Below are 23,429 nucleotides of genomic sequence, written 5' to 3' on the forward strand. Positions count from 1 at the left end.
GACGACAGACAGCACGTGACCGCCACACGGGTTATAAAGCCAACGCTGTTCTCCTGGGAGCGGCATTCGGGCAGCAGCGGCAGCGGTAGTTGCACGTCGGACCTAAAGAAGTCGTCTTGCACTTTACAGATACGCACCCTGGCTATCTGGAATCCATCGTTAACAGCGTGGCAATCACTGGACAAAGACGCTGCCTTCAAGCACTGTCATCGGATTGGGACAACGAGCATGACGACAGACAGCACGTGACCGCCACACGGGTTATGAAGCCAACGCTGTTCTCCTGGGAGCGGCATTCTGGCAGCAGCGGCAGCGGTAGTTGCACGTCGGGCCTAAAGAAATCGTCTTGCACTTTGCACACACGCACCCTGGCTATCTGTATTCCATCGCCCACAGCGTGGCAATCACTGGACAAAGACGCTGCCTTCAAGCACTGTCATCGGATTGGGACAACGAGCATGACGACCGACAGCACGTGACCGCCACACGGGTTATAAAGCCAACGCTGTTGTCCTGGGAGCGGCATTCTGGCAGCAGCGGCCGTGGTAGTTGCACGTCGGGCCTAAAGAAATCGTCTTGCACTTTACACATACGCACCCTGGCTATCTGTATTCCATCGTACACAGTGTGGCAATCACTGGACAAAGACGCTGCCTTCAAGCACTGTCATCGGATCGGGACAACGAGCATGACGACAGACAGCACGTGACCGCCACACGGGATATAAAGCCAACGCAGTTCTCCTGGGAGCGGCATTCTGACAGCAGCGGCAGCGGTAGTTGCACGTCGTGCCTGAAGCAATCGTCTTGAACTTTACAAATACGCACCCTGGCTATCTGGAATCCATCGTCCACAGCGTGGCAATCACTGCACAAAGACGCTGCCTTCAAGCACTGTCATCGGATTGGGACAACGAGCATGACGACAGACAGCACGTGACCGCTACACGGGTTATAAAGCCAAAGCTGTTCTCCTGGGAGCGGCATTTTGGCAGCAGCGGCAGCGGTAGTTGCACGTCGGGCCTAAGGAAATCGTCTTGCACTTTACAGATACGCACACTGGCTATCTGGAATCCATCGTCCACAGCGTGGCAATCACTGGACAAAGACGCTGCCTTCAAGCACTGTCATCGGATTGGGACAACGAGCATGACGACAGACAGCACGTGACCGCCACACGGGTTATAAAGCCAACGCTGTTCTCCTGGGAGCGGCATTCTGGCAGCAGCGGCAGCGGTAGTTGCACGTCGGGCCTAAAGAAATCGTCTTGCACTTTACACATACGCACCCTGGCTATCTGTATTCCATCACCCACAACGTGGCAATCACTGGACAAAGACGCTGCCTTCAAGCAGTGTCATCGGATTGGGACAACCAGCATGACGAAAGACAGCACGTGACCGCCACACGGGTTATGAAGCCAACGCTGTTCTCCTGGGAGCGGCATTGTGGCAGCAGCGGCAGGGGTAGTTGCACGTCGGGCCTAAAGAAATCGTCTTGCACTTTACAGATACGCACCCTGGCTATCTGGGATCCATCGTCCACAGCGTGGCAATCACTGGACAAAGACGCGGCCTTCAAGCACTGTCATCGGATTGGGACAACAAGCATGACGACAGACAGCACGTGGCCGCCACACGGGTTATAAAGCCAACGCTGTTGTCCTGGGAGCGGCATTCTGGCAGCAGCGGCCGCGGTAGTTGCACGTCGGGCCTAAAGAAATCGTCTTGCACTTTGCACATACTCACCCTGGCTATCTGTATTCCATCGTCCACAGCGTGGCAATCACTGGACAAAGGCGCTGCCTTCAAGCACTGTCATCGGATCGGGACAACGAGCTTGAGGATAGACAGCACGTGACCGCCACACGGGAAATAAAGCCAACGCAGTTCTCCTGGGAGCGGCATTCTGGCAGCAGCGGCAGCGGTAGTTGCACGTCGTGCCTGAAGAAATCGTCTTGAACTTTACACATACGCACCCTGGCTATCTGTATTCCATCGTCCACAGCGTGGCAATCACTGGACAAAGACGCTGCCTTCAAGCACTGTCATCAGATTGGGACGACGAGCATGACGACGGACAGCACGTGACCGCCACAAGGGTTATAAAGCCAACGCTGTTCTCCTGGGAGCGGCATTCTGGGAGCAGCGGCAGCGGTAGTTGCACGTAGGGCTTAAAGAAATCGACTTGAACTTTACAAATACGCACCCTGGCTATCTGGAATCCATCGTCCACAGCGTGGCAATCACCGGACAAAGACGCTGCCTTCAAGCACTGTCATCGGATTGGGACAACGAGCATGACGACAGACAGCACGTGACCGCTACACGGGTTATAAAGCCAAAGCTGTTCTCCTGGGAGCGGCATTCTGGCAGCAGCGGCAGCGGTAGTTGCACGTCGCGCCTAAGGAAATCGTCTTGCACTTTACTGATACGCACACTGGCTATCTGGAATCCATCGTCCACAGCGTGGCAATCACTGGACAAAGACGCTGCCTTCAAGCACTGTCATCGGATTGGGACAACGAGCATGACGACAGACAGCACGTGACCGCCACACGGGTTATAAAGCCAACGCTGTTCTCCTGGGAGCGGCTTTCTGGCAGCAGCGGCAGCGGTAGTTGCACGTCGGGCCTAAAGAATTCGTCTTGCACTTTACACATACGCACCCTGGCTATCTGTATTCCATCGCCCACAACGTGGCAATCACTGGACAAAGACGCTGCCTTCAAGCACTGTCATCGGATTGGGACAACCAGCATGACGACAGACAGCAGGTCACCGCCACACGGGTTATGAAGCCAACGCTGTTCTCCTGGGAGCAGCATTCTGGCAGCAGCGGCAGCGGTAGTTGCACGTAGGTCCTAAAGAAATCGTCTTGCACTTTACAGATACGCGCCCTGGCTATCTGGAATCTATCGTCCACAGCGTGGCAATCACTGGACAAAGACGCGGCCTTCAAGCACTGTCATCGGATTGGGACAACGAGCATCACGACAGACAGCACGTGACCGCCACACGGGTCATAAAGCCAACGCTGTTGTCCTGGGAGCGGCATTCTGGCAGCAGCGGCCGTGGTAGTTGCACGTTGGGCCTAAAGAAATCGTCTTGCACTTTACACATACGCACCCTGGCTATCTGTATTCCATCGTCCACAGCGTGGCAATCACTGGACAAAGACGCTGCCTTCAAGCACTGTCATCGAATTGGGACAACGAGCATGACGACAGACAGCACGTGACCGCCACACGGGTTATGAAGCCAACGCTGTTTTCCTGGGAGCGGCATTCTGGCAGCAGCGGCAGCGGTAGTTGCACGTCGGGCCTAAAGAAATCGTCTTGCACTTTACAGATACGCACCCTGGCTATCTGGAATCTATCGTCCACAGCGTGGCAATCACTAGACAAAGACGCTGCCTTCAAGCACTGTCATCGGATTGGGACAACGAGCATGACGACAGACAGCACATGACCGCCACACGGGTCATAAAGCCAACGCTGTTCTCCTGAAAGCGGCATTCTGGCAGCAGCGGCAGCGGTAGTTGCACGTAGGTCCTAAAGAAATCGTCTTGCACTTTACAGATACGCACCCTGGATATCTGTATTCCATCGTCCACACCGTGGCAATCACTGGACAAAGACGCTGCCTTCAAGCACTTTCATCGGATTGGGACAACGAGCATGACGACAGACAGCACGTGACCGCCACACGGGTTATAAAGCCAACGCTGTTCTCCTGGGAGCGGCATTCGGGCAGCAGCGGCAGCGGTAGTTGCACGTCGGACCTAAAGAAGTCGTCTTGCACTTTACAGATACGCACCCTGGCTATCTGGAATCCATCGTTAACAGCGTGGCAATCACTGGACAAAGACGCTGCCTTCAAGCACTGTCATCGGATTGGGACAACGAGCATGACGACAGACAGCACGTGACCGCCACACGGGTTATGAAGCCAACGCTGTTCTCCTGGGAGCGGCATTCTGGCAGCAGCGGCAGCGGTAGTTGCACGTCGGGCCTAAAGAAATCGTCTTGCACTTTGCACACACGCACCCTGGCTATCTGTATTCCATCGCCCACAGCGTGGCAATCACTGGACAAAGACGCTGCCTTCAAGCACTGTCATCGGATTGGGACAACGAGCATGACGACCGACAGCACGTGACCGCCACACGGGTTATAAAGCCAACGCTGTTGTCCTGGGAGCGGCATTCTGGCAGCAGCGGCCGTGGTAGTTGCACGTCGGGCATAAAGAAATCGTCTTGCACTTTACACATACGCACCCTGGCTATCTGTATTCCATCGTACACAGTGTGGCAATCACTGGACAAAGACGCTGCCTTCAAGCACTGTCATCGGATCGGGACAACGAGCATGACGACAGACAGCACGTGACCGCCACACGGGATATAAAGCCAACGCAGTTCTCCTGGGAGCGGCATTCTGGCAGCAGCGGCAGCGGTAGTTGCACGTCGTGCCTGAAGCAATCGTCTTGAACTTTACAAATACGCACCCTGGCTATCTGGAATCCATCGTCCACAGCGTGGCAATCACTGCACAAAGACGCTGCCTTCAAGCACTGTCATCGGATTGGGACAACGAGCATGACGACAGACAGCACGTGACCGCTACACGGGTTATAAAGCCAATGCTGTTCTCCTGGGAGCGGCATTTTGGCAGCAGCGGCAGCGGTAGTTGCACGTCGGGCCTAAGGAAATCGTCTTGCACTTTACAGATACGCACACTGGCTATCTGGAATCCATCGTCCACAGCGTGGCAATCACTGGACAAAGACGCTGCCTTCAAGCACTGTCATCGGATTGGGACAACGAGCATGACGACAGACAGCACGTGACCGCCACACGGGTTATAAAGCCAACGCTGTTCTCCTGGGAGCGGCATTCTGGCAGCAGCGGCAGCGGTAGTTGCACGTCGGGCCTAAAGAAATCGTCTTGCACTTTACACATACGCACCCTGGCTATCTGTATTCCATCACCCACAACGTGGCAATCACTGGACAAAGACGCTGCCTTCAAGCACTGTCATCGGATCGGGACAACGAGCTTGAGGATAGACAGCACGTGACCGCCACACGGGAAATAAAGCCAACGCAGTTCTCCTGGGAGCGGCATTCTGGCAGCAGCGGCAGCGGTAGTTGCACGTCGTGCCTGAAGAAATCGTCTTGAACTTTACACATACGCACCCTGGCTATCTGTATTCCATCGTCCACAGCGTGGCAATCACTGGACAAAGACGCTGCCTTCAAGCACTGTCATCGGATTGGGACAACGAGCATGACGACGGACAGCACGTGACCGCCACAAGGGTTATAAAGCCAACGCTGTTCTCCTGGGAGCGGCATTCTGGCAGAAGCGGCAGCGGTAGTTGCACGTCGGGCCTAAAGAAATCGTCTTGCACTTTAAAGATACGCACCCTGGCTATCTGTACTCCATCGTCCACAGCATGGCAATCACTGGACAAAGACGCTGCCTTCAAGCACTGTCATCGGATTGGGACAACGAGCATGACGACAGACAGCACGTGACCGCCACACGGGTTATAAAGCCAACGCTGTTCTCCTGGGAGCGGCATTCTGGGAGCAGCGGCAGTGGTAGTTACACGTCGGGCCTAAAGAAATCGTCTTGCACTTTACAGATACGCACCCTGGCTATTTGGGATCCATCGTCCACAGCGTGGCAATCGCTGGACAAAGACGCGGCCTTCAAGCACTGTCATCGGAATGGGACAACGAGCATGGCGACAGAGAGCACGTGACCGCCACACTGGTTGTAAAGCCAACGCTGTTCTCCTGGGAGCGGCATTCTGGCAGCAGCGGCAGCGGTAGTTGCACGTCGGGCCTAAAGATATCGTCTTGCACTTTACACATTCGCACCCTGGCTATCTGTATTCCATCGTCCACAGCGTGGCAAACACTGGACAAAGACGCTGCCTTCAAGCAGTTTCATCAGATTCGGACAACGAGCATGACGACAGACACCACGTGACCGCCACACGGGCTATAAAGCCAACGCTGTTCGCCTGGGAGCGGCATTCTGGCAGCAGCGGCAGTGGTAGTTGCACGTCGGGTCTAAAGAAATCGTCTTGCACTTTACAGATACGCACCCTGGCTATCTGGAATCTATCGTCCACAGCGTGGCAATCACTAGACAAAGACGCTGCCTTCAAGCACTGTCATCGGATTGGGGCAACGAGCATGGCGACAGACAGCACATGACCGCCACACGGGTCATAAAGCCAACGCTGTTCTCCTGGGAGCGGCATTCTGGCAGCAGCGGCAGCGGTAGTTGCACGTAGGTCCTATAGAAATCGTCTTGCACTTTACAGATACGCGCCCTGGCTATCTGGAATCTATCGTCCACACCGTGGCAATCACTGGACAAAGACGCTGCCTTCAAGCACTGTCATCGGATTGGGACAACGAGCATGACGACAGAGAGCACGTGACCGCCACACGGGTTATAAAGCCAACGCTGTTCTCCTGGGAGCGGCATTCGGGCAGCAGCGGCAGCGGTAGTTGCACGTCGGGCCTAAAGAAGTCGCCTTGCACTTTACAGATACGCACCCTGGCTATCTGGAATCCATCGTCCACAGCGTGGCAATCACTGGACTAAGACGCTGCCTTCAAGCACTGTCATCAGATTGGGACAACAAGCATGACGACAGACAGCACGTGACCGCCACACGGGTTATAAAGCCAACGCTGTTGTCCTGGGAGCGGCATTCTGGCAGCAGCGGCCGTGGTAGTTGCACGTCGGGCCTAAAGAAATCGTCTTGACTTTTCACATACGCACCCTGGCTATCTGTATTCCATCGTCCACAGCGTGGCAATCACTGGACAAAGACGCTGCCTTCAAGCACTGTCATCGGATCGGGACAACGAGCATGACGACAGACAGCACGTGACCGCCACACGGGATATAAAGCCAACGCAGTTCTCCTGGGAGCGGCATTCTGGCAGCAGCGGCAGCGGTAGTTGCACGTCGTGCCTGAAGAAATCGTCTTGAACTTTACAAATACGCACCCTGGCTATCTGTACTCCATCGTCCACAGCATGGCAATCACTGGACAAAGACGCTGCCTTCAAGCACTGTCATCGGATTGGGACAACGAGCATGACGACAGACAGCACGTGACCGCCACACGGGTTATGAAGCCAACGCTGTTCTCCTGGGAGCGGCATTCTGGCAGCAGCGGCAGCGGTAGTTGCACGTCGGGCCTAAAGAAATCGTCTTGCACTTTACAGATACGCACCCTGGCTATCAGGAATCCATCGTACACAGCGTGGCAATCACTGGACAAAGATGCTGCCTTCAAGCACTGTCATAAGATTGGGACAACGAGCATGACGACAGACAGCACGTGACAACTACACGGGTTATAAAGCCAAAGCTGTTCTCCTGGGAGCGGCATTCTGGCAGCAGCGGCAGCGCTAGTTGCACGTCGGTCCTAAGGAAATCGTCTTGCACTTTACAGATACGCACACTGGCTATCTGGAATCCATCGTCCACAGCGTGGCAATCACTGGACAAAGACGCTGCCTTCAAGCACTGTCATCGGATTGGGACAACGAGCATGACGACAGACAGCACGTGACCGCCACACGGGTTATAAAGCCAACGCTGTTCTCCTGGGAGCGGCATTCTGGCAGCAGCGGCAGCGGTAGTTGCACGTCGGGCCTAAAGAAATCGTCTTGCACTTTACACATACGCACCCTGGCTATCTGTATTCCATCACCCACAACGTGGCAATCACTGGACAAAGACGCTGCCTTCAAGCACTGTCATCGGATTGGGACAACCAGCATGACGAAAGACAGCACGTGACCGCCACACAGGTTATGAAGCCAACGCTGTTCTCCTGGGAGCGGCATTGTGGCAGCAGCGGCAGCGGTAGTTGCACGTCGGGCCTAAAGAAATCGTCTTGCACTTTACAGATACGCACCCTGGCTATCTGGGATCCATCGTCCACAGCGTGGCAATCACTGGACAAAGACGCGGCCTTCAAGCACTGTCATCGGATTGGGACAACAAGCATGACGACAGACAGCACGTGTCCGCCACACGGGTTATAAAGCCAACGCTGTTGTCCTGGGAGCGGCATTCTGGCAGCAGCGGTCGCGGTAGTTGCACGTCGGGCCTAAAGAAATCGTCTTGCACTTTGCACATACTCACCCTGGCTATCTGTATTCCATCGTCCACAGCGTGGCAATCACTGGACAAAGGCGCTGCCTTCAAGCACTGTCATCGGATCGGGCCAACGAGCTTGAGGATAGACAGCACGTGACCGCCACACGGGAAATAAAGCCAACGCAGTTCTCCTGGGAGCGGCATTCTGGCAGCAGCGGCAGCGGTAGTTGCACGTCGTGCCTGAAGAAATCGTCTTGAACTTTACACATACGCACCCTGGCTATCTGTATTCCATCGTCCACAGCGTGGCAATCACTGGACAAAGACGCTGCCTTCAAGCACTGTCATCGGATTGGGACAACGAGCATGACGACGGACAGCACGTGACCGCCACAAGGGTTATAAAGCCAACGCTGTTCTCCTGGGAGCGGCATTCTGGCAGAAGCGGCAGCGGTAGTTGCACGTCGGGCCTAAAGAAATCGTCTTGCACTTTAAAGATACGCACCCTGGCTATCTGTACTCCATCGTCCACAGCATGGCAATCACTGGACAAAGACGCTGCCTTCAAGCACTGTCATCGGATTGGGACAACGAGCATGACGACAGACAGCACGTGACCGCCACACGGGTTATAAAGCCAACGCTGTTCTCCTGGGAGCGGCATTCTGGGAGCAGCGGCAGCGGTAGTTGCACGTAGGGCCTAAAGAAATCGTCTTGCACTTTACACATACGCACCCTGGCTATCTGTATTCCATCGTCCACAGCGTGGCAATCACTGGACAAAGACGCTGCCTTCAAGCACTGTCATCGGATCGGGACAACGAGCATGACGACAGACAGCACGTGACCGCCACACGGGATATAAAGCCAACGCAGTACTCCTGGAAGCGGCATTCTGGCAGCAGCGGCAGCGGTAGTTGCACGTCGTGCCTGAAGAAATCGTCTTGCACTTTACAGATACGCACCCTGGCTATCTGTAATCTATCGTCCACAGCGGGGCAATCAATAGACAAAGACGCTGCCTTCAAGCACTGTCATCGGATTGGGACAACGAGCATGACGACAGACAGCACATGACCGCCACACGGGTCATAAAGCCAACGCTGTTCTCCTGGAAGCGGCATTCTGGCAGCAGCGGCAGCGGTAGTTGCACGTAGGTCCTAAAGAAATCGTCTTGCACTTTACAGATACGCACCCTGGATATCTGTATTCCATCGTCCACACCGTGGCAATCACTGGACAAAGACGCTGCCTTCAAGCACTGTCATCGGATTGGGACAACGAGCATGACGACAGACAGCACGTGACCGCCACACGGGTTATAAAGCCAACGCTGTTCTCCTGGGAGCGGCATTCTGGGAGCAGCGGCAGCGGTAGTTGCACGTAGGGCCTAAAGAAATCGTCTTGCACTTTACACATACGCACCCTGGCTATCTGTATTCCATCGCCCACAGCGTGGCAATCACTGGACAAAGACGCTGCCTTCAAGCACTGTCATCGGATTGGGACAACGAACATGACGACCGACAGCACGTGACCGCCACACGGGTTATAAAGCCAACGCTGTTGTCCTGGGAGCGGCATTCTGGCAGCAGCGGACGTGGTAGTTGCACGTCGGGCCTAAAGAAATCGTCTTGCACTTTACACATACGCACCCTGGCTATCTGTATTCCATCGTACACATTGTGGCAATCACTGGACAAAGACGCTGCCTTCAAGCACTGTCATCGGATCGGGACAACGAGCATGACGACAGACAGCACGTGACCGCCACACGGGATATAAAGCCAACGCAGTTCTCCTGGGAGCGGCATTCTGGCAGCAGCGGCAGCGGTAGTTGCACGTCGTGCCTGAAGCAATCGTCTTGAACTTTACAAATACGCACCCTGGCTATCTGGAATCCATCGTCCACAGCGTGGCAATCACTGCACAAAGACGCTGCCTTCAAGCACTGTCATCGGATTGGGACAACGAGCATGACGACAGACAGCACGTGACCGCTACAGGGGTTATAAAGCCAAAGTTGTTCTCCTGGGAGCGGCATTTTGGCAGCAGCGGCAGCGGTAGTTGCACGTCGGGCCTAAGGAAATCGTCTTGCACTTTACAGATACGCACACTGGCTATCTGGAATCTATCGTCCACAGCGTGGCAATCACTGGACAAAGACGCTGCCTTCAAGCACTGTCATCGGATTGGGACAACGAGCATGACGACAGACAGCACGTGACCGCCACACGGGTTATAAAGCCAACGCTGTTCTCCTGGGAGCGGCATTCTGGCAGCAGCGGCCGCGGTAGTTGCACGTCGGGCCTAAAGAAATAGTCTTGCACTTTACACATACGCACCCTGGCTATCTGTATTCCATCGTCCACAGCGTGGCAAACACTGGACAAAGACGCTGCCTTCAAGCAGTTTCATCAGATTCGGACAACGAGCATGACGACAGACACCACGTGACCGCCACACGGGCTATAAAGCCAACGCTGTTCGCCTGGGAGCGGCATTCTGGCAGCAGCGGCAGTGGTAGTTGCACGTCGGGTCTAAAGAAATCGTCTTGCACTTTACAGATACGCACCCTGGCTATCTGGAATCTATCGTCCACAGCGTGGCAATCACTAGACAAAGACGCTGCCTTCAAGCACTGTCATCGGATTGGGGCAACGAGCATGGCGACAGACAGCACATGACCGCCACACGGGTCATAAAGCCAACGCTGTTCTCCTGGGAGCGGCATTCTGGCAGCAGCGGCAGCGGTAGTTGCACGTAGGTCCTATAGAAATCGTCTTGCACTTTACAGATACGCGCCCTGGCTATCTGGAATCTATCGTCCACACCGTGGCAATCACTGGACAAAGACGCTGCCTTCAAGCACTGTCATCGGATTGGGACAACGAGCATGACGACAGAGAGCACGTGACCGCCACACGGGTTATAAAGCCAACGCTGTTCTCCTGGGAGCGGCATTCGGGCAGCAGCGGCAGCGGTAGTTGCACGTCGGGCCTAAAGAAGTCGCCTTGCACTTTACAGATACGCACCCTGGCTATCTGGAATCCATCGTCCACAGCGTGGCAATCACTGGACAAAGACGCTGCCTTCAAGCACTGTCATCAGATTGGGACAACAAGCATGACGACAGACAGCACGTGACCGCCACACGGGTTATAAAGCCAACGCTGTTGTCCTGGGAGCGGCATTCTGGCAGCAGCGGCCGTGGTAGTTGCACGTCGGGCCTAAAGAAATCGTCTTGACTTTTCACATACGCACCCTGGCTATCTGTATTCCATCGTCCACAGCGTGGCAATCACTGGACAAAGACGCTGCCTTCAAGCACTGTCATCGGATCGGGACAACGAGCATGACGACAGACAGCACGTGACCGCCACACGGGATATAAAGCCAACGCAGTTCTCCTGGGAGCGGCATTCTGGCAGCAGCGGCAGCGGTAGTTGCACGTCGTGCCTGAAGAAATCGTCTTGAACTTTACAAATACGCACCCTGGCTATCTGTACTCCATCGTCCACAGCATGGCAATCACTGGACAAAGACGCTGCCTTCAAGCACTGTCATCGGATTGGGACAACGAGCATGACGACAGACAGCACGTGACCGCCACACGGGTTATGAAGCCAACGCTGTTCTCCTGGGAGCGGCATTCTGGCAGCAGCGGCAGCGGTAGTTGCACGTCGGGCCTAAAGAAATCGTCTTGCACTTTACAGATACGCACCCTGGCTATCAGGAATCCATCGTACACAGCGTGGCAATCACTGGACAAAGATGCTGCCTTCAAGCACTGTCATAAGATTGGGACAACGAGCATGACGACAGACAGCACGTGACAACTACACGGGTTATAAAGCCAAAGCTGTTCTCCTGGGAGCGGCATTCTGGCAGCAGCGGCAGCGCTAGTTGCACGTCGGTCCTAAGGAAATCGTCTTGCACTTTACAGATACGCACACTGGCTATCTGGAATCCATCGTCCACAGCGTGGCAATCACTGGACAAAGACGCTGCCTTCAAGCACTGTCATCGGATTGGGACAACGAGCATGACGACAGACAGCACGTGACCGCCACACGGGTTATAAAGCCAACGCTGTTCTCCTGGGAGCGGCATTCTGGCAGCAGCGGCAGCGGTAGTTGCACGTCGGGCCTAAAGAAATCGTCTTGCACTTTACACATACGCACCCTGGCTATCTGTATTCCATCACCCACAACGTGGCAATCACTGGACAAAGACGCTGCCTTCAAGCACTGTCATCGGATTGGGACAACCAGCATGACGAAAGACAGCACGTGACCGCCACACAGGTTATGAAGCCAACGCTGTTCTCCTGGGAGCGGCATTGTGGCAGCAGCGGCAGCGGTAGTTGCACGTCGGGCCTAAAGAAATCGTCTTGCACTTTACAGATACGCACCCTGGCTATCTGGGATCCATCGTCCACAGCGTGGCAATCACTGGACAAAGACGCGGCCTTCAAGCACTGTCATCGGATTGGGACAACAAGCATGACGACAGACAGCACGTGTCCGCCACACGGGTTATAAAGCCAACGCTGTTGTCCTGGGAGCGGCATTCTGGCAGCAGCGGTCGCGGTAGTTGCACGTCGGGCCTAAAGAAATCGTCTTGCACTTTGCACATACTCACCCTGGCTATCTGTATTCCATCGTCCACAGCGTGGCAATCACTGGACAAAGGCGCTGCCTTCAAGCACTGTCATCGGATCGGGACAACGAGCTTGAGGATAGACAGCACGTGACCGCCACACGGGAAATAAAGCCAACGCAGTTCTCCTGGGAGCGGCATTCTGGCAGCAGCGGCAGCGGTAGTTGCACGTCGTGCCTGAAGAAATCGTCTTGAACTTTACACATACGCACCCTGGCTATCTGTATTCCATCGTCCACAGCGTGGCAATCACTGGACAAAGACGCTGCCTTCAAGCACTGTCATCGGATTGGGACAACGAGCATGACGACGGACAGCACGTGACCGCCACAAGGGTTATAAAGCCAACGCTGTTCTCCTGGGAGCGGCATTCTGGCAGAAGCGGCAGCGGTAGTTGCACGTCGGGCCTAAAGAAATCGTCTTGCACTTTAAAGATACGCACCCTGGCTATCTGTACTCCATCGTCCACAGCATGGCAATCACTGGACAAAGACGCTGCCTTCAAGCACTGTCATCGGATTGGGACAACGAGCATGACGACAGACAGCACGTGACCGCCACACGGGTTATAAAGCCAACGCTGTTCTCCTGGGAGCGGCATTCTGGGAGCAGCGGCAGCGGTAGTTGCACGTAGGGCCTAAAGAAATCGTCTTGCACTTTACACATACGCACCCTGGCTATCTGTATTCCATCGTCCACAGCGTGGCAATCACTGGACAAAGACGCTGCCTTCAAGCACTGTCATCGGATCGGGACAACGAGCATGACGACAGACAGCACGTGACCGCCACACGGGATATAAAGCCAACGCAGTACTCCTGGAAGCGGCATTCTGGCAGCAGCGGCAGCGGTAGTTGCACGTCGTGCCTGAAGAAATCGTCTTGCACTTTACAGATACGCACCCTGGCTATCTGTAATCTATCGTCCACAGCGGGGCAATCAATAGACAAAGACGCTGCCTTCAAGCACTGTCATCGGATTGGGACAACGAGCATGACGACAGACAGCACATGACCGCCACACGGGTCATAAAGCCAACGCTGTTCTCCTGGAAGCGGCATTCTGGCAGCAGCGGCAGCGGTAGTTGCACGTAGGTCCTAAAGAAATCGTCTTGCACTTTACAGATACGCACCCTGGATATCTGTATTCCATCGTCCACACCGTGGCAATCACTGGACAAAGACGCTGCCTTCAAGCACTGTCATCGGATTGGGACAACGAGCATGACGACAGACAGCACGTGACCGCCACACGGGTTATAAAGCCAACGCTGTTCTCCTGGGAGCGGCATTCTGGGAGCAGCGGCAGCGGTAGTTGCACGTAGGGCCTAAAGAAATCGTCTTGCACTTTACACATACGCACCCTGGCTATCTGTATTCCATCGCCCACAGCGTGGCAATCACTGGACAAAGACGCTGCCTTCAAGCACTGTCATCGGATTGGGACAACGAGCATGACGACCGACAGCACGTGACCGCCACACGGGTTATAAAGCCAACGCTGTTGTCCTGGGAGCGGCATTCTGGCAGCAGCGGACGTGGTAGTTGCACGTCGGGCCTAAAGAAATCGTCTTGCACTTTACACATACGCACCCTGGCTATCTGTATTCCATCGTACACATTGTGGCAATCACTGGACAAAGACGCTGCCTTCAAGCACTGTCATCGGATCGGGACAACGAGCATGACGACAGACAGCACGTGACCGCCACACGGGATATAAAGCCAACGCAGTTCTCCTGGGAGCGGCATTCTGGCAGCAGCGGCAGCGGTAGTTGCACGTCGTGCCTGAAGCAATCGTCTTGAACTTTACAAATACGCACCCTGGCTATCTGGAATCCATCGTCCACAGCGTGGCAATCACTGCACAAAGACGCTGCCTTCAAGCACTGTCATCGGATTGGGACAACGAGCATGACGACAGACAGCACGTGACCGCTACACGGGTTATAAAGCCAAAGTTGTTCTCCTGGGAGCGGCATTTTGGCAGCAGCGGCAGCGGTAGTTGCACGTCGGGCCTAAGGAAATCGTCTTGCACTTTACAGATACGCACACTGGCTATCTGGAATCTATCGTCCACAGCGTGGCAATCACTGGACAAAGACGCTGCCTTCAAGCACTGTCATCGGATTGGGACAACGAGCATGACGACAGACAGCACGTGACCGCCACACGGGTTATAAAGCCAACGCTGTTCTCCTGGGAGCGGCATTCTGGCAGCAGCGGCAGCGGTAGTTGCACGTCGGGCCTAAAGAAATAGTCTTGCACTTTACACATACGCACCCTGGCTATCTGTATTCCATCACCCACAACGTGGCAATCACTGGACAAAGACGCTGCCTTCAAGCACTGTCATCGGATTGGGACAACCAGCATGACGAAAGACAGCACGTGACCGCCACAGGGGTTATGAAGCCAACGCTGTTCTCCTGGGAGCGGCATTGTGGCAGCAGCGGCAGCGGTAGTTGCACGTCGGGCCTAAAGAAATCGTCTTGCACTTTACAGATACGCACCCTGGCTATCTGGGATCCATCGTCAACAGCGTGGCAATCACTGGACAAAGACGCGGCCTTCAAGCACTGTCATCGGATTGGGACAACAAGCATGACGACAGACAGCACGTGTCCGCCACACGGGTTATAAAGCCAACGCTGTTGTCCTGGGAGCGGCATTCTGGCAGCAGCGGCCGCGGTAGTTGCACGTCGGGCCTAAAGAAATCGTCTTGCACTTTGCACATACTCACCCTGGCTATCTGTATTCCATCGTCCACAGCGTGGCAATCACTGGACAAAGGCGCTGCCTTCAAGCACTGTCATCGGATCGGGACAACGAGCTTGAGGATAGACAGCACGTGACCGCCACACGGGAAATAAAGCCAACGCAGTTCTCCTGGGAGCGGCATTCTGGCAGCAGCGGCAGCGGTAGTTGCACGTCGTGCCTGAAGAAATCGTCTTGAACTTTACACATACGCACCCTGGCTATCTGTATTCCATCGTCCACAGCGTGGCAATCACTGGACAAAGACGCTGCCTTCAAGCACTGTCATCGGATTGGGACAACGAGCATGACGACGGACAGCACGTGACCGCCACAAGGGTTATAAAGCCAAAGCTGTTCTCCTGGGAGCGGCATTCTGGCAGAAGCGGCAGCGGTAGTTGCACGTCGGGCCTAAAGAAATCGTCTTGCACTTTAAAGATACGCACCCTGGCTATCTGTAATCACTGGACAAAGACGCTGCCTTCAAGCACTGTCATCGGATTGGGACAACGAGCGTGACGACAGACAGCACGTGACCGCCACACGGGTTATAAAGCCAACGCTGTTCTCCTGGGAGCGGCATTCTGGGAGCAGCGGCAGCGGTAGTTACACGTCGGGCCTAAAGAAATCGTCTTGCACTTTACAGATACGCACCCTGGCTATTTGGGATCCATCGTCCACAGCGTGGCAATCGCTGGACAAAGACGCGGCCGTCAAGCACTGTCATCGGAATGGGACAACGAGCATGGCGACAGACAGCACGTGACCGCCACACTGGTTGTAAAGCCAACGCTGTTCTCCTGGGAGCGGCATTCTGGCAGCAGCGGCAGCGGTAGTTGCACGTCGGGCCTAAAGATATCGTCTTGCACTTTACACATTCGCACCCTGGCTATCTGTATTCCATTGTCCACAGCGTGGCAATCACTGGACAAAGACGCTGCCTTCAAGCAGTTTCATCAGATTCGGACAACGAGCATGACGACAGACAGCACGTGACCGCCACACGGGATATAAAGCCAACGCTGTTCTCCTGGCAGCGGCATTCTGGCAGCAGCGGCAGCGGTAGTTGCACGTCGGGCCTAAAGAAATCGTCTTGCACTTTACAGATACGCACCCTGGCTATCTGGAATCCATCGTCCACAGCATGGCAATCACTGGACAAAGACGCTGCCTTCAAGCACTGTCATCGGATTGGGACAACGAGCATGACGACAGAAAGCACGTGACCGCTACACGGGTTATAAAGCCAAAGCTGTTCTCCTGGGAGCGGCATTCTGGCAGCAGCGGCAGCGGTAGTTGCACGTCGGGCCTAAGGAAATCGTCTAGCACTTTACAGATACGAACACTGGCTATCTAGAATCCATCGTCCACAGCGTGGCAATCACTGGACAAAGACGTTGCCTTCAAGCACTGTCATCGGATTGGGACAACGAGCATGACGACAGACAGCACGTGACCGCCACACGGGTTATAAAGCCAACGCTGTTCTCCTGGGAGCGGCATTCTCCCAGCAGCGGCAGCGGTAGTTGCACGTCGGGCCTAAAGAAATCGTCTTGCACTTTACACATACGCACCCTGGCTATCTGTATTCCATCGCCCACAGCGTGGCAATCACTGGACAAAGACGCTGCCTTCAAGCACTGTCATCGGATTGGGACAACGAGCATGACGAAAGACAGCACGTGACCGCCACACGGGTTATGAAGCCAACGCTGTTGTCCTGGGAGCGGCATTCTGGCAGCAGCGGCCGTGGTAGTTGCACGTCGGGCCTAAAGAAATCGTCTTGCACTTTACACATACGCACCCAGGCTATCTGTATTCCATCGTCCACAGCGTGGCAATCACTGGAGAAAGACGCTGCCTTCAAGCACTGTCATCGGATTGGGACAACGAGCATGACGACAGACAGCACGTGACCGCTACACGGGTTATAAAGCCAAAGCTGTTCTCCTGGGAGCGGCATTCTGGCAGCAGCGGCAGCGGTAGTTGCACGTCGGGCCTAAGGAAATCGTCTTGCACTTTACAGATACGCACACTGGCTATCTGGAATCCATCGTCCACAGCGTGGCAATCACTGGACAAAGACGCTGCCTTCAAGCACTGTCATCGGATTGGGACAACGAGCATGACGACAGACAGCACGTGACCGCCACACGGGTTATAAAGCCAACGCTGTTCTCCTGGGAGCGGCATTCTTGCAGCAGCGGCAGCGGTAGTTGCACGTCGGGCCTAAAGAAATCGTCTTGCACTTTACACATACGCACCCTGGCTATCTTTATTCCATCGCCCACAACGTGGCAATCACTGGACAAAGACGCTGCCTTCAAGCACTGTCATCGGATTGGGACAACCAGCATGACGACAGACAGCACGTGACCGCCACACGGGTTATGAAGCCAACGCTGTTCTCCTGGGAGCGGCATTCTGGCAGCAGCGGCAGCGGTAGTTGCACGTCGTGCCTAAAGAAATCGTCTTGCACTTTATACATACGCACCCTGGCTATCTGGGATCCATCGTCCACAGCGTGGCAATCACTGGACAAAGGCGCTGCCTTCAAGCACTGTCATCGGATCGGGAAAACGAGCATGAGGACAGACAGCACGTGACCGCCACACGGGATATAAAGCCAACGCAGTTCTCCTGGGAGTGGCATTCTGGCAGAAGCGGCAGCGGTAGTTGCACGTCGGGCCTAAAGAAATCGTCTTGCACTTTACAGATACGCACACTGGCTATCTGTACTCCATCGTCCACAGCATGGCAATCACTGGACAAAGACGCTGCCTTCAAGCACTGTTATCGGATTGGGACAACGAGCATGACGACAGACAGCACGTGACCGCCACACGGGTTATAAAGCCAACGCTGTTCTCCTGGGAGCGGCATTCTGGCAGCAGCGGCAGCGGTAGTTACACGTCGGGCCTAAAGAAATCGTCTTGCACTTTACAGATACGCAAACTGGCTATCTGGAATCCATCGTCCACAGCGTGGCAATCACTGGACAAAGACGCTGCCTTCAAGCACTGTAATCGGATTGCGACAACGAGCATGACGACAGACAGCACGTGACCGCCACACGGGTTATAAAGCCAACGCTGTTCTCCTGGGAGCGGCATTCTGGCAGCAGCGGCAGCGGTAGTTGCACGTCGGGCCTAAAGAAATCGTCTTGCACTTTACAGATACGCACCCTGGCTATCTGGAATCTATCGTCCACAGCGTGGCAATCACTAGACAAAGACGCTGCCTTCAAGCACTGTCATCGGATTGGGGCAACGAGCATGGCGACAGACAGCACATGACCGCCACACGGGTCTTAAAGCCAACGCTGTTCTCCTGGGAGCGGCATTCTGGCAGCAGCGGCAGCGGTAGTTGCACGTAGGTCCTATAGAAATCGTCTTGCACTTTACAGATACGCGCCCTGGCTATCTGGAATCTATCGTCCACACCGTGGCAATCACTGGACAAAGACGCTGCCTTCAAGCACTGTCATCGCATTGGGACAACGAGCATGACGACAGACAGCACGTGACCGCCACACGGGTTATAAAGCCAACGCTGTTCTCCTGGGAGCGGCATTCTGGCAGCAGCGGCAGCGGTAGTTGCACGTCGGGCCTAAAGAAATCGTCTTGCACTTTACACATACGCACCCTGGCTATCTGTATTCCATCACCCACAACGTGGCAATCACTGGACAAAGACGCTGCCTTCAAGCACTGTCATCGGATTGGGACAACCAGCATGACGAAAGACAGCACGTGACCGCCACACAGGTTATGAAGCCAACGCTGTTCTCCTGGGAGCGGCATTGTGGCAGCAGCGGCAGCGGTAGTTGCACGTCGGGCCTAAAGAAATCGTCTTGCACTTTACAGATACGCACCCTGGCTATCTGGGATCCATCGTCCACAGCGTGGCAATCACTGGACAAAGACGCGGCCTTCAAGCACTGTCATCGGATTGGGACAACAAGCATGACGACAGACAGCACGTGTCCGCCACACGGGTTATAAAGCCAACGCTGTTGTCCTGGGAGCGGCATTCTGGCAGCAGCGGTCGCGGTAGTTGCACGTCGGGCCTAAAGAAATCGTCTTGCACTTTGCACATACTCACCCTGGCTATCTGTATTCCATCGTCCACAGCGTGGCAATCACTGGACAAAGGCGCTGCCTTCAAGCACTGTCATCGGATCGGGCCAACGAGCTTGAGGATAGACAGCACGTGACCGCCACACGGGAAATAAAGCCAACGCAGTTCTCCTGGGAGCGGCATTCTGGCAGCAGCGGCAGCGGTAGTTGCACGTCGTGCCTGAAGAAATCGTCTTGAACTTTACACATACGCACCCTGGCTATCTGTATTCCATCGTCCACAGCGTGGCAATCACTGGACAAAGACGCTGCCTTCAAGCACTGTCATCGGATTGGGACAACGAGCATGACGACGGACAGCACGTGACCGCCACAAGGGTTATAAAGCCAACGCTGTTCTCCTGGGAGCGGCATTCTGGCAGAAGCGGCAGCGGTAGTTGCACGTCGGGCCTAAAGAAATCGTCTTGCACTTTAAAGATACGCACCCTGGCTATCTGTACTCCATCGTCCACAGCATGGCAATCACTGGACAAAGACGCTGCCTTCAAGCACTGTCATCGGATTGGGACAACGAGCATGACGACAGACAGCACGTGACCGCCACACGGGTTATAAAGCCAACGCTGTTCTCCTGGGAGCGGCATTCTGGGAGCAGCGGCAGCGGTAGTTGCACGTAGGGCCTAAAGAAATCGTCTTGCACTTTACACATACGCACCCTGGCTATCTGTATTCCATCGTCCACAGCGTGGCAATCACTGGACAAAGACGCTGCCTTCAAGCACTGTCATCGGATCGGGACAACGAGCATGACGACAGACAGCACGTGACCGCCACACGGGATATAAAGCCAACGCAGTACTCCTGGAAGCGGCATTCTGGCAGCAGCGGCAGCGGTAGTTGCACGTCGTGCCTGAAGAAATCGTCTTGCACTTTACAGATACGCACCCTGGCTATCTGTAATCTATCGTCCACAGCGGGGCAATCAATAGACAAAGACGCTGCCTTCAAGCACTGTCATCGGATTGGGACAACGAGCATGACGACAGACAGCACATGACCGCCACACGGGTCATAAAGCCAACGCTGTTCTCCTGGAAGCGGCATTCTGGCAGCAGCGGCAGCGGTAGTTGCACGTAGGTCCTAAAGAAATCGTCTTGCACTTTACAGATACGCACCCTGGATATCTGTATTCCATCGTCCACACCGTGGCAATCACTTTACAAAGACGCTGCCTTCAAGCACTGTCATCGGATTGGGACAACGAGCATGACGACAGACAGCACGTGACCGCCACACGGGTTATAAAGCCAACGCTGTTCTCCTGGGAGCGGCATTCTGGGAGCAGCGGCAGCGGTAGTTGCACGTAGGGCCTAAAGAAATCGTCTTGCACTTTACACATACGCACCCTGGCTATCTGTATTCCATCGCCCACAGCGTGGCAATCACTGGACAAAGACGCTGCCTTCAAGCACTGTCATCGGATTGGGACAACGAACATGACGACCGACAGCACGTGACCGCCACACGGGTTATAAAGCCAACGCTGTTGTCCTGGGAGCGGCATTCTGGCAGCAGCGGACGTGGTAGTTGCACGTCGGGCCTAAAGAAATCGTCTTGCACTTTACACATACGCACCCTGGCTATCTGTATTCCATCGTACACATTGTGGCAATCACTGGACAAAGACGCTGCCTTCAAGCACTGTCATCGGATCGGGACAACGAGCATGACGACAGACAGCACGTGACCGCCACACGGGATATAAAGCCAACGCAGTTCTCCTGGGAGCGGCATTCTGGCAGCAGCGGCAGCGGTAGTTGCACGTCGTGCCTGAAGCAATCGTCTTGAACTTTACAAATACGCACCCTGGCTATCTGGAATCCATCGTCCACAGCGTGGCAATCACTGCACAAAGACGCTGCCTTCAAGCACTGTCATCGGATTGGGACAACGAGCATGACGACAGACAGCACGTGACCGCTACAGGGGTTATAAAGCCAAAGTTGTTCTCCTGGGAGCGGCATTTTGGCAGCAGCGGCAGCGGTAGTTGCACGTCGGGCCTAAGGAAATCGTCTTGCACTTTACAGATACGCACACTGGCTATCTGGAATCTATCGTCCACAGCGTGGCAATCACTGGACAAAGACGCTGCCTTCAAGCACTGTCATCGGATTGGGACAACGAGCATGACGACAGACAGCACGTGACCGCCACACGGGTTATAAAGCCAACGCTGTTCTCCTGGGAGCGGCATTCTGGCAGCAGCGGCCGCGGTAGTTGCACGTCGGGCCTAAAGAAATAGTCTTGCACTTTACACATACGCACCCTGGCTATCTGTATTCCATCGTCCACAGCGTGGCAAACACTGGACAAAGACGCTGCCTTCAAGCAGTTTCATCAGATTCGGACAACGAGCATGACGACAGACACCACGTGACCGCCACACGGGCTATAAAGCCAACGCTGTTCGCCTGGGAGCGGCATTCTGGCAGCAGCGGCAGTGGTAGTTGCACGTCGGGTCTAAAGAAATCGTCTTGCACTTTACAGATACGCACCCTGGCTATCTGGAATCTATCGTCCACAGCGTGGCAATCACTAGACAAAGACGCTGCCTTCAAGCACTGTCATCGGATTGGGGCAACGAGCATGGCGACAGACAGCACATGACCGCCACACGGGTCATAAAGCCAACGCTGTTCTCCTGGGAGCGGCATTCTGGCAGCAGCGGCAGCGGTAGTTGCACGTAGGTCCTATAGAAATCGTCTTGCACTTTACAGATACGCGCCCTGGCTATCTGGAATCTATCGTCCACACCGTGGCAATCACTGGACAAAGACGCTGCCTTCAAGCACTGTCATCGGATTGGGACAACGAGCATGACGACAGAGAGCACGTGACCGCCACACGGGTTATAAAGCCAACGCTGTTCTCCTGGGAGCGGCATTCGGGCAGCAGCGGCAGCGGTAGTTGCACGTCGGGCCTAAAGAAGTCGCCTTGCACTTTACAGATACGCACCCTGGCTATCTGGAATCCATCGTCCACAGCGTGGCAATCACTGGACAAAGACGCTGCCTTCAAGCACTGTCATCAGATTGGGACAACAAGCATGACGACAGACAGCACGTGACCGCCACACGGGTTATAAAGCCAACGCTGTTGTCCTGGGAGCGGCATTCTGGCAGCAGCGGCCGTGGTAGTTGCACGTCGGGCCTAAAGAAATCGTCTTGACTTTTCACATACGCACCCTGGCTATCTGTATTCCATCGTCCACAGCGTGGCAATCACTGGACAAAGACGCTGCCTTCAAGCACTGTCATCGGATCGGGACAACGAGCATGACGACAGACAGCACGTGACCGCCACACGGGATATAAAGCCAACGCAGTTCTCCTGGGAGCGGCATTCTGGCAGCAGCGGCAGCGGTAGTTGCACGTCGTGCCTGAAGAAATCGTCTTGAACTTTACAAATACGCACCCTGGCTATCTGTACTCCATCGTCCACAGCATGGCAATCACTGGACAAAGACGCTGCCTTCAAGCACTGTCATCGGATTGGGACAACGAGCATGACGACAGACAGCACGTGACCGCCACACGGGTTATGAAGCCAACGCTGTTCTCCTGGGAGCGGCATTCTGGCAGCAGCGGCAGCGGTAGTTGCACGTCGGGCCTAAAGAAATCGTCTTGCACTTTACAGATACGCACCCTGGCTATCAGGAATCCATCGTACACAGCGTGGCAATCACTGGACAAAGATGCTGCCTTCAAGCACTGTCATAAGATTGGGACAAC

The sequence above is a fragment of the Amblyomma americanum genome, chromosome 3, assembly GCF_052857255.1.
Source record: "Amblyomma americanum isolate KBUSLIRL-KWMA chromosome 3, ASM5285725v1, whole genome shotgun sequence".
Taxonomy (NCBI): domain Eukaryota; kingdom Metazoa; phylum Arthropoda; class Arachnida; order Ixodida; family Ixodidae; genus Amblyomma; species Amblyomma americanum.